The sequence below is a fragment of the Phyllostomus hastatus genome, unplaced genomic scaffold (genome assembly GCF_019186645.2).
Source record: "Phyllostomus hastatus isolate PE091 unplaced genomic scaffold, TTU_PhHast_1.1 phas_contig_34, whole genome shotgun sequence".
NCBI classification, from domain to species: domain Eukaryota; kingdom Metazoa; phylum Chordata; class Mammalia; order Chiroptera; family Phyllostomidae; genus Phyllostomus; species Phyllostomus hastatus.
In genome coordinates, this window is record NW_025333857.1 from 63,325,511 (window position 1) to 63,338,948 (window position 13,438).

Here is a 13,438-nt window from a genome sequence, read left to right on the forward strand (position 1 = left end):
GTGGATAGTAATCGCATAGGAATGTGGGAAAGCAATATATGTAAATTCAATTTTTGTTGTTTCAGATTACTCACTTTCAATGTAAATGAGGAGATGTGTGTGTGTATACATACATATATATGTATAATTTAAAACATTACCTGGCACATAATAAATGTTTAATAAGTGTTAGTTATTCTTAGACTATTTCCACTTACACATATTTGAGATCCTATTGTGTAACACAAAGGGATGTTGTCTTGTGCAAACACAATTTGGCAAAAACAAACACAATAACCAAGATTCCTGCTTAAACAACATATTAGCTTTGGATATCACAGTGTAAACAAAAGCTCATTCTCGTTCTGCAACTCTTGTTTCCTTAATTGCCTGCTCTTGCTCTGGACCTCAGCCAGGAGTCAGTCTTTAGCCACGCCGTGGCCACTGACACATCAGACTGGGTACGCGCAGACACGAGAACACAAAGCCTCCTGTTGCTTCTCATGGCTGCAGAGAAATGACATTAAAAGTGAGTGATTTGAAACCACTGAAATTTAATTAAAAACAAAATTAAAAGTTGTTCCAAGCCCGGTGCTTCAGCCAGCAAGACTCAGAGGAAATTAGTAGGAGCTGCTAATAGCTGGATCCAATTCACAAGGCTCTATGAAGAGACAGGCCAGAGGAACAAAGTGGCGTACTCTTTAGATGAAACAATTAAAGATCTCTTCTGAGACATAATCACCAACAGCATACCAGGGCGGAAAGGAACATTATTTGCTGGTGTGTTGCTTTTTTGACTTTCTCATTTTCATTATGGGAAAGTGCCCTGAGATTCCCCAGGCAGCATTTTCTATGGCAACAGAGAAGGACACTGATTTTGAAAACCAAGTAAGTGGAAGGTGGGAGCAAATTTCTTTCAAAAAATAATTGTCCCTCACTACCTGAAAGTCTACCTTGCCTTTGAAATTTCAAATACTCAGGCCACTAAGTAAAATTCTAATCCTGCCCTAATTATGGAGCTCAAATGATGAGCCAACAAGGGTTGGCTGGAGACTGGGGACTGGGTGCGGGGATGATTGAATGAGTTGGCTTCTGGGGTATCATCACGGATGGAATCTGAGCGGGCAGTGGGGCTGTGTCTGAGACAGAGCAGAGAGGCAGGTCTAAGAGAGGCCAGCCTGTCCCCGGTTCTCAGAGCAGCATGGGGACAGGCAGAGGAAAAGAAGCAGAGCTATGTGGACAACCAGGAAGATGCAAGAAATAAGCCTAGAGCAATCAATGAGAGGGCGGGGTGGAAAGAAGACTGGGCAGGGTGGGGGAGGGGGGAGAGAAAAGGTTAAAGCTGGGATGCTGAAACTTCTCATGAGTGCCAACTAGCAGGAAACGGGGGGTTGGGGGGGTTGTTTGTTGTTTTGTTGTTGTTGTTGTTGTTGTTGTTATTTTCCAGTGAAAGAAAGTGGTGTTTCCTGTAGGGCACTACACAAATGAAGCATGAGCATCTTGTGCTGGAAAAACCCCAACTCATCAATCAAGGGTTGGGGGTGGGTATTTTAAGGTGTCCGGAGTCCATTTGGGTTGTGATGAAGGTGAAATGGGGAGCTTTGGGAGCACAGAGAGGGGTCCCCAACTCCTCTGCTGTGTAGCCACATCTAAACTGAATGCTGAAGCACCAAGAGGCAGTGGGTAGGGGACAGTGGGGGAAAAAGAGGATTTAAGCAAAAGAAAAGGAATGTTTATAAAGGACCAAAAACAGAGCCCAGGCCTTCGGGAAATGGGCACATCATTTGGGCAAAGTGCAAACGGGAAAATGGCAAAAGACATGGCTGAAAATAGATTCTGCCTCTCATGGTCTACAATTTAGAAAATTTGGCCAAGATAGCTGCAACGCAACATGGCTACATGGTGCCGCACCCCTGTACCCACACTTTTCCTCTTACAGTGGCAGGAGCTGCCATTTCCAATAGATGCTAGATTTCAAAGGTGGTACCAGCTCGGATTGCCGGGCTCCTGGGCCGCTGCTCAGGCCTCTGCTTCCCTGGCGGGTCCTGTGCCCAGCACTTCAATGCTGTCTTTGGGTCTTGACAGGAAACGGCCACAGCCGGAGCCTTCACCCTCACAGGTGACATCAGCATCTATGTGAGGGTGGGGACAGATCACTTTCTCTATCCTCTGTCTGGGCCCTGACAGAGCAGTGAGACATCACCTGAAATAATGGTCAAATGATTCAAACCTTCATGAGAGCAGCCTTCAGAGATCTGGAGAATTCATTTTGCTCACAGAACACAGTGGCATGCCTTACTAATAACGTCCATCCAGGCAGGATTTGTAAAGGTCCTAATCCTGTGTATTCCTCCAAGTTGCTCGCATTTTTCTTTTTCTCTACAACCATAGCTAAAAGGTGAACATCTGATTCTTGATCGTGCATAAGAAAGCTGGTACTTGAGCGGTATAGTAATAAGAGTAAGAACAGCAAGCCCTTAAGTGTGTTTACCGTGGGCAGGCTCCTGCATTTAACAACAATTGAATCTTCACAGTCAGGCGGATTCAGAGGGCATCAGGCTCCCTGTTTTTCAGAAGACAAAGCTGCATCATGGGGAAGGTGGAGTCAGGATTTACACCCCGGTACTCTGGAGTCAGTGCTCATACTCTTAATCATCCCCCTTCACTGCTGGGCAAAGGTGTTTTATTTTCTTTTTTTTTTAAAGATTTTATTTATTTATTTTTGGAGAGGGAAGGGAGGGAGATAGAGAGAGAGAGAGAAATATCAATGTGCGGTTGCTGCGGGTCATGGCCTGCAACCCAGGCATGTATCCTGATTGGGAATTGAACCTGCGACACTTTGGTTCACAGCCCGTGCTCAATCCACTGAGCTATGCCAGCCAGGGCTTATTTTTTCTTTTTTTAAAGATTTTATTTATTTATTTTTTAGAGAGAGGGGAAGGGAAGGAGAAAGAGAGGGAGAGAAACATTAATTGTGGTTGCCTCTTGCACGTCCCCCACCAGGGATCTGACCCACAACCCAGGCATGTGTCCTGACTGGGAATTGAACCAGTAACCCTTTGATTCGAAGGCCTGAGCTTAACCCACTGAGCTACACCAGCCAGGGCAAGTGGTTTTTTTTTGAGGTCTGGAGTCACCAACCTCTCAGGGATCCGAGAAGACTAAAACCCTTGCAACTCTTTGGCCCTTCCCCCTTTGGCCCCTTCCTTGCAGTTTGTTGCTGAATTTCATTGGTTCTAGCTCTACAGGAACTCCCTTATCCTCTTTGGCACTTTAAATGCCCTTAATGAGACATTATCACACAGACTAAATGCAACAGCCCCTAATAGGCTCCTTGCCTTCAGGCTGTCTCTTCAGACTCACCTTCTACACCCTGTACAGTCAGTCTATGTATCCTTATTGAACACTGGAGATTTTATAGGAACAAGACCAATACACTCTCTGCCCCTAAGGGCTTAAAGTAGCATTAGCTGGGACTGCTGTTTACTGAGTATTGACCAGTGCTAAGCACCAGCCAAGCGTATCCTAGGCAGTAATCTGACTGCCCTTTGATATGGTTTGCTGTTATTATGCCCATTTCACAGATGAGCAGACCGAGGCTTACAGATGAAATAACTAGCTCAATGCTACACAGCTAGGAAATATCTGAGCAAGGCACTGAACCCAGACAGAGTGTGATCCTGCAGCTGAGACTCTGAGACACCGAATAAGCAATTTCAAATGAGCTGAGTGCCAAAGGAAAAGTTCAGGACCATTTAACAGGAAGACCTATCTTAGACTACGAGGGTGATAATGATGATAATGCCAATAAAAACTAATATCACCGAGTGCTTCCAGTTTGCCAAACATTCTCCTAAATATTTGACAAATATTATCTCATTCAATTTTCCATAGAGGGAGCTACTGTTATTATGCCTGCTGCACAGATTAAGAAACAAGCCAGGACGGTTGTATAACATTGGACTGCTATGAATTCACAGAACCAGCATTTTAACCCCGATGTACCTGACTCTATAGCCTGCTCTCTTAGTTGACATATTGCACTGCTTTTTGAACAAGCTATGTGACCCCTAAACTCCATTGTTTAAAATCTTTCAGAGGTTTCATGACCACAATCACCTCCACAATGAAAGCCCAGCACTGAGACCCCTGCTCTTCCTACTGTTCCTCCCTTTTGTCCTGCGCACGCCACATGGAGCCCCTGGGTTCCTGCCCCTGCTTGGCTCATGCTGTGCCCTTTGCCTGGAAGATCTCCCTTCTTGTCCTCACTCTTTTCCACCATCTCCAACCGAGCAAGCGCTCTCATGCCTGGCCCTCCCTGACCATCCAGTTTCTTCCAATGAGACAAATCCTCTGCGCCCTAAAGCTTTGCTCAGATCTGTGCAGTGGGAAACCCTCCAGGCTTCCCCGGTGACCTTGCTGACTCTTGTCTAGATAGGCCCCACCTGGTCCAGATTATGATTTGTCTTCCGTTGTAGCCTATGGCTTTATAGCTACCTTGTCTTTTTTACAGAAAATGTGTGAGCCCTTTGAGTACATAATTAGCACTTACCGAGCACCTGTTATGGTATATTTTCATGTCACCCTCGATTTCATCCTCATTACCATCCTGTGACATAGGGACTGAAAGCTGTACTTTTACAGGTGGGAAAACTGATAGTTCAAAGGAGGGAGGTAACTTGCCTAAGATTCATAGTTAGTTAGTGAAGGAATGCAGATTGGAACCCGAGATTTTCCGATTCTAAAGTTCATACTGCTTTAGGGCTGATGGTGTCTGAGTTTTTCCTAGAATATGAGTCCCAGCACTCAGCAAGAGTCAGCAGAAAGTCTTATGTATGGATTCACTGACAAAGACCAAGTGCGAACCAAGGTTAAAGCAGAGGCAGGGATATAGGGAGTGCAGGGGTGTTCCGGGCTTCAGGAGTGACTCCAGCTAAGGGTAAGATACCCAGGTCTTTAGCAGAGGCTCAGAAAGTCATCAAGAGCTGCCAAAAGACCCAAGGCTGTGCAGCTGCAGATATATTTGGCTTAGGGAATCCAGAGGAGTGGCTGAGGAGAAAAGCCAAACAGCAAGGGCACCAGAGCCAGGATGGGGAGGGAGAGGGCAGAGAAGTGGGAAGGATGTACAGGGAGAGGGTGGAGAGGCCAGAGGGATATGCAGGTTTTAATTATTCCTCCCATCTCATCATTTCCCCTCTGAATATGATGCATACTCCCCCTCCCATACTGTTGCTGGCATCCGAGATGTTCAAGGTCCCTGAGCAACTGATGCTGGAAGTTAGAGATGGAGAGGCATCTATGTATCCTACTACGGTCTGGATACCCACCACTTCCTTTTCCATCCGGCTGCCTTGGGAGCTTTCAGTCCCTGCACAGGCTTGGCTGTGATCCTTCTGTGATCCTTCTAAGCTTTCTTCAAATGGCAACTTGAGGGCTGCAAAAGGTTTGCTTAGCTGCCTCTGCTCCCAAGATCCTTGCTCAGGGGACCACCTGGCTACAGACTGGCGCAAACAAGAGTCGGAAGGAAGAGGACTGGGGATGCTAGAGAGGTGGTTGCATAAACACTTCGAAGGTCATGCACATAATGAGATGAGTAAAGGGTAACTCTAAACCGCAACGTTTCTCATTCTATTTTTAGGATGTTAGGGCAGGGAGAAATTTTAAGTACCATCTTGTTTTCTTCCTACATTTTACAGTGAAAAAAACCCCAAAGGGCTGGAGAAGTACAGACGTGGCCAAAAGTCATGGTGAATTCACAGCAGAGCTAGACAACAATCTCAGTCATCGAATTCTCTGTCTACCACATTTCCTGTAGCTGCTAACTCAAAATAATTCTTCTCAACCCTTTCCTGCCTGTGTGATGTTCAGGAAGCCACGTACATTTCTTGCGACTTGGTTTCCTTTAAATTTAAAATGGGGATAATGCCTGGATCTACTTCATCAGGTAATAGAATTAAATGACATAATACTTTGCAAGGCACTTAGCACAGGGCCTGTCACTGAGCCATGCTCTGTAAATGTTACCAGTGATGAGTGCTGTTAATATCATCACAGTTTTAGGGAGGCTTGAATAGCAGGGTGCATGTCCCCTCTGAGAAGGCTGCTGTCACCCATCACCCACCTCCAGGTAATTTAAGTGGCTCTAAGACCCAGCTCCGGCAGTGCTTCCTCAAGACATCCTCTCCTTACATCCCTTCCTATCTCCAGCCTGGGGTAGGGGAGTGGCTGCCCCTCCTCTGTGGTCCCACAGTGCCCAGTGCAACCTCCACTAGGACCACACTGCATTTCATAGTTCCTCTGCTGCGTGAAGGGGGAGGCCAGAGATTGTGCTTTATCCACCCTTGCCTCCCTAACATCTGAGTATGCTGCAGATAAGGCGATGTGTGATATAGTCATGTGCCACTTACCAACAGGGATACGTTCTAAGAAATGCATCGTTAGGGGATTCATCACTGTGCACACATCACAGAGTGCACTTACACAAATCTAGATGGCATAGCCCACTGCACACCTAGGTCATTGGGTATACCACCATTGCACATGTGCCCCGTCACGGACTGTTATGCTGAGCATGACCGTGTTTGTTGACCACAGGAAGGGAGAGAAGATGGAATGGGAAACAACAGGCACTATATATGACAATGGATTAGTATTATTACTGAGGAATTTTTAACCAGTAAATTTTCCTACTGACCAGGCTAAGTCTCCCTGAAGTTGTACCTTCTACTTACTTGGCTAGACCCACCAAGACCTCCTTATAACCCTTTTACTGTCTTCATAACTAATAAAGTTATGGACAGAACTATGTTGCCACAATCGTACTCTCACCATTGGCCAAGGTCATGCACACTCATCAGTCTAGAAACACTCACTTGAGGCAACAAGTATTAAGATTGCTTTTGGGTGAAGAAACTGGAGCTCAGGGGTGTGAATTAATGTGCCCAAGGTCACAAAACTGAAAAGGAGAAGGCCTGGGAGTAGAACTCACATCTCCTAGGTCATAGACCAATGCTCTTAATCTCTGTACCATGTTACCTTCTGTCTCCCAGCACTGCACCACTGACTCAAACCTCCGTTACCATGCAAACACCAAGCCAATAATAATGGAACATCTAACTCCGTATGAGTCAGTGGAAAGTCTTAATGCATGAATTCACCCACAGAGCCCAACTGGGAGTCAGGGTGCTCCATCTCATCAATGCTCCCACTCACCATTCTTTCCTCCCAGTCCTAAAATCAAAGTAGCCTTCCTCTCACAACAGCAGAATGGAAGCACTAATGAGAAAAAAACACATTTCCCTGCCTCTTTCAACCATCTTCTGCCCTCAGTTCTAGAAACATATTTTTGGACTTGATTTGCTATCAAAACACAGAAATTAGTCTCTAATTCTGGACGTCAAACTCAGTTATTCCTATTGTTAAAAAGGGAAATTAGTAACAATTCATCCTGGTTGGACGCCAAGCTAACATCTTAGCGGAGAGTGTCATTAAAAATCCCAACCAAGCTGGCTGCTGTGATATCTTTAAAAGCTTGAACATGTTCAGCTGCTTTGGATGGGTTTCCAGGGTTTGTTCTCCCTCAGTGCTCTCGTCCCTTTAAACTGGGGATCAGTTAGTATTTAAGGAAGACATGGCTTGAAGCAGTTTTCCCTTCCATGATTTTGTGGGTTTGGACTTTCCTAGTGAAGAGGTTTGAGGAAAAAACCAAAATAAAACAAAACAGAGCAAAACAACAAAAACCAAAACCCTAACAATTCCACTGAAGGGGGTATCCATAGCTTCCTGTGCTAGCTCCAGGCCATCACTGAGCAAGTTGTTCATTAAGTACAAAAAGGAGAGAAAAAAAAAGTTTTCAGTTTATAATTATGTTACCAGTTCCATTACAGATCTCGTTTTAATTCTGACTGAAACCTAGCCTTGCCTTCTCCCAGAGCTCTCTTGTGAATAGTTATTAAATCTGAGCTGGAGTTCAACCTATTCTTCTTGATTTCAGCACATTAATATGGTTTATTGGTATTTCATCACCACCTCCCACCTGGGTGTTCTGAATCTCAGCTCAATTTATATTTCCCTCTCTTCCTAGTATCTGGGATAAAGCTGGTTTCATTTTGATGTTGGGGGAGAAATGTGAATTTGATTGAAGTTTCTTATCTTGGAAGATGGGAGCAAAAACCTGAGGGAGCGGAGTCAATCACAGAAGAGGAGGTGGCATCAGATTTCTTGCAGTGTCATTCCCTAGGTTATCTCTTCTTGGAGCATCTGGTCTACCCACCTGCACTCTTTACCTTCATTTGTTTCGCAGACAAAATTATTATATGTCTACTGAGTCAGCTCTGTCAGGTATCACAATAGGTTAGGACAGGAATCAGTTTTGAACCTTGCCCTTGAGGACATTTAAGTGAAGCTACAGAAAATTTCTTTTGGGTACTAACACTATGTGCACACTGTCCTAGGTGCCGAACATAATGTGCAAAACAACCAAATATAATCTTGATCCTTATGGAGCTTACAAGAGGGTGAAGGACTCCAACATCAACTAAAGAAGTATATAATTACAAATTGAAATACATGCAATCAAGGAACAGAGAAGGGCTTGAGGAGAATGATTAGTAGGGGACCTAAGAGAGGTTAAGATATGAACAAAAGAGGTCAATCACTGTAGGGTAGGATGAAATGTGTCCAGGAGAAACTGGATTGGAGAGGAGGGGGGAAATTTTTCAGGCAGTGAGAACAACCTTGGCAGAGGCCCCGAGGCAGGGAGTGGCCAGGGATATTTAAGGAGCCAATGTAAGGACAGTGGTATGATGAGGCTAGAGAGCAGGTAGCGGCCTGATCTTGCAGGAACTTAAAGGTTGTGTTAAGAAATTCAGTCTCTATAACAAGTACAGTAACAAGTACTTGAACAGCTTTATGGGAAGATGCAGCATGTTGAGAGTTTTTTTTTTATTTTAAAAGATCACTGTGTTTGCAATGTTAAGAAAATATTGGAGGGAGGCAAGATTTAATGCAGGAGGACAGTTCTTAGGACTACGATAGTTGCCCAGTGCCATACAGTATATAACAATAACAGTGATGGAAAAAAGACCATCGGCTCCTTAGAAAGAAATACAGCTCTGTGTAATTTTCAAGGAAGAGGAGATTATTTCTGACTGGGGTTTTCTTTGGAGAAGTTTTGGGCATTTGTTAAAGAACATTTTCTAGAGGAAGGGGAAAATTAAAGTAAGGCCTTAGAGATGGGTAGGGCTACAGTATACGAAAATAGGTGGGGTACTCTTGGTGGAGAGTGATGTTTAGGCAAATGTACATAAAGAGGTAGATACAAGGTAAGACAACCTATTTGTATAAACAGCATTAAGGGTATGCAAAGAAGTTAAGGACAAAAAGGCAGAGGTCACACTGTAGAGAACATTCACTCCTGAACATGGTTCATGGTGTTCACAGGTCTGCAATCAACACTGGGAATGTGGGGTGCAACATGGGGGAATACAGTCAAGAGTATTGTAATAACCGTATGGTGCTAGGTGTGTGCTTGAATTATAAGGTGGATCACTTGGTAAATTATATAATTGTCTAGCCACTATACTGTACACTTGACACTAATATAAAATAATATTAAATGTCAACTGTAATTTAAAAATAAAATAAAATTAAAAAACAAAGCCCCAGATGATTCCAGAGAATAAGGTGTCCGTGAAGCTATTGTTTTTAGACAAGTTGCTTGGTAGTTTGTCAATCGGCAGCCACCTGCAGTGTGGTGTCATTTTCCTCTCTCGGACTTGAAAATACTTCTTCCATGTATCCAAATCACTGCAAGCTAGCTCTGAAGTCAATTACGAGCCTCATCCTCACGAAAGGCACAAAGCCACAGATTAGCTCACTCTCCCGACTGAAAGACATGAATAAGGGGTGGAAGCAAGTAAATGTAGACCAAGTTCATTATATACAATCTTGTGTCCAAAAGCAGCTATGTGTGTGACGCACTAATAAACGGGCTATCTAATGATGAACATTTTGACTCGATGACTTCTCAGGCTGGCAAGGAACCTTTAGATCCCAGCTTCTCAGTCATAGGAAACAAAGAAGAATTGAATATCACCTGAGTAAAATCCAACACATGGTGCTAACAATTTAACTCAACCTTAGAAAACAGACATTTTGGTGTGGAGATTTTAATGTGATGATGGGCACATTGACATTAAAGAAAACATTGTGTGTATATGTAAGTGTGGTTTAGCCAAGTGAAGTATTCAAGAGCCATTCCTGGTCTTCACCCATTCCCGAGTTTCACTCCATTTCTGATCTTCGGCAAAGAATGGGTGATGCTTATGGGAGAGGTGGTAAAGAATAAAGGGTCTGCAGGTCCTAAAAAGTAAGTGTTCTTTAAAGTGTTCTAAAGTTTAAAGTTTATATTCAGGTAAAACAGCTCTGAATCAAAATACCATGCACCCAAGCCCAATGCATCCCTACACTTTTCTTCTACAGCTTCAGAGAAATGTGGTCATCTATTTTCAAAAAATTCCCTATGACGGGGAACTCATTACATTGCAATGGCCCCCTTCCAATATTAAAAATATATTATCACAACTACTAACATTTATACAATTTATGGAGCCATTACTAGGTCTCAGGTACTAAGCTAAAAGCTTTATGGGCATTATTTCATTTATTCATCACAATAACTCTGTAAGATAAGTACGGTTATTATCCCTGACTCACAGATAATAAGGCTGAAACTCAGAAAGTAAAAATACTTTTAGACTAAGGCTCAATCTTCTCCCATCTCTGACCATCCTCATCACCGATATACTTCTAATTTTGTTCCCTGGGGACTTCCAGAATGAACTGGAACCCTTTTCAAGGTAAATACTAATTTTCATGGCCATTTCTGAGTAAGTGTGGGGCGTGGAAGGATCTTGGACCAGGGGTTCAGGTACACCTGGGCTTTCATACAAGGCTTCACTTCTGTGTGTTAGTCTGGTGCAATCACTCAACATCTCTAGGAACTGTTTTCTATATATGCAAAAGGAGAATGCTAAATCCTGCCTCACACTTCTGCTATGAGAACTGAATAACTAACTTCATGTCAAGTATTCTGAACACTGTGGTATTTATAATAGACCTTCTCGATCATATAAAGTTCACTTTTTTTCTAGGTTCTTTGAACTCTTATAGAATGATTCTCCTCTACCCTTTCCTTAAGAGGTCACTAGTTATCTACAATGTTTTTCCAGTATCTTGACTACAAATCCTCTCCTTTGGATAACTTCAAATATACCATTCACCTTCTCAAAGCACAACTCCCAGAACAAAACAGAACAGAATGGAGAAAAGAGAATAGAGAACTCCATTTGTAATGTTATCTGCCTGCATTAGAATGGAATCATCTTACCCAGTTAATAAGGATAACTTAGTCCTTTAAAAGCTGTCTCTCCTGATGGCCAAAATATTGGGTGACTATACCCTGATCTACATTGAGTGCCTCAAGGGATGCATGAACTAACATGATTTTTTAATATTAAGCAATTACCATTCACTAATAATGCTACCTACATGGCAATTTGGATGATGCCCACAACCATGTGATGAAGTCTGTTTTATTATAAAACTCATACTGTGTCATTCACATTGTATTCAGTGCTGTGGGTAACCACTGCAATTGTGCCATGAGGCAGCTCCATTATTGTGACATTGATAAAAACGTAAGATGGAAGAAACCAAAGCCCCTTAGCAGGGCCTTAAAGGGTGCCAAGGAGTGATTACATCTGTGAGATAGAAGGAAAGTAACACAGAGAGATTGATACAGCTCTCAAACTTCTGTTAAGGGATCATCTAAGGTTCTTGTTGAAAACATTAATACTTGGGCTCCACTCCTAGGGAATATGATTCACTATTCTGGGGATCATCATCCCAGAATGAACAAAATGCAGATGATTTATAGACCACAGCTGAAAACACAGTGCTACATTCAGTAAGTTTGGAAGCCAACCCAGTCCATCTTTGCACTATGTGCTTAGCAGGGCAAAAAGCCACAAGTGGCCTTGAGAAGGCTCAGGAAAGGAAGGGATAATACTTGCCAAGGGTTTGGATAGGGGTTGTGTAAGTATTTATTGTTCTTGCCAGCTGGGCTCTGAACAAGTGCTATATTGTGCTGACCTTTCCCTATAATGGGCATTAAGTATCAAGTATAACTATGTTGTAACACAAGGGCAGAATGGCAGAATTCATTTTCTTCCTGAAGACCAGAACCATTACTCAGCTCCATCCAGTACTTCAGCACCACGGACAGCTCAACGTACAAGGCTGGCTGGGAGCTCCCTCCACTAAGAAAGGGCTGGCAGCTTTGTAGTTAGCTTTAGTTTCATGGGGGAAGGTGAGAAAGGCAAAAAGCTGCCTTGGCTGTGTTCCATCTCAGAGAAGTAAGTCATTCGCTTAGCTATAGAAGTGGTAGACAACAGAATGAGTAGTTGAATCCATGTTTGTATTATTCTATAGGCTCTACTCTTAGTCATTAAACTATTTACCATGACCTTGAGCAAGTTACTTAGCTCCTTAAGACCTTCATGAAAATAAATATTGAAAATCTGAATGTCTCCGTGTTCTTCAGTTAACGAGTAGTAATTAATGAGGATAAGACATAAGCTCACATGCCTTCAATAGTGGTCAGAATCTGACCTATTGATTTTTCCAATCTCATGTCCATCACTCTTACACTTGCATCCCCATATTCCAGACACACTCAGGTTCTGGTGATTCTTCCAACCCCAAGAGCCATGAGATCTTCCTGAGTGGTTGCTTCTGTAAACATTATTCCTCCTTTCTCCCTCTGCCATTTCCCACTCACACATTTATTTTCCTGTCTTATGTTTACATATGATTTTTGTATGTCCATCATTAATTTTTATGTTCACCTATGATTTGATAGGCATACACCGTGATGAAGTAGGAGCAATCACAGGTTGTATTAATAGAAGTCTAGGTGTTTCAGAGACAGGAGGTGGAAATTCCACTACGAAGAGAAAATACTGAAGGAACTGGTGCTAAGTTCTGAGCACTGAAACTTAAAAACTGGAGATAAAATTGAGTTACATTGAGATAAAGCTGACAAATATAGGGTTAGAATCTCAAAAACATTCAATATATACCCAATGAGAAAAATACCTATTTTTAAAGAAACCAAAGGTGGTTACCTCTGGGAGGGCCTTTACTGAGAAGGAGCATAAGAAAGCTGAGGTGCTGGAAATGTTTTATGGTTTGATTTGGGTGGACTCCTGTGTAAAAGTTCATTAAGCTGCATACTTAAGATATGCCTTGTTTATTGCATTTGTGACAAACTTCAACGTACTTGAAAACAGTAATGCCAAGTAAGACCGACAGTTTAGAGTATGTTAAGTAGAAGAACTTTATGGAGGGCACTTTAGCAATAGATATCAAGCACCTTAATCAGTTTCTTAGACCACAC

The 13,438-nt window shown here is 42.9% G+C and overlaps 1 protein-coding gene across 2 annotated transcripts in view; it reads right to left on the reverse strand.

Moving 5' to 3' along the window:
* ASTN2 (astrotactin 2) overlaps positions 1 to 13,438 on the reverse strand; it is an 821,211-nt gene that overhangs the window by 478,909 nt on the left and 328,864 nt on the right. The window lies entirely within an intron of this gene.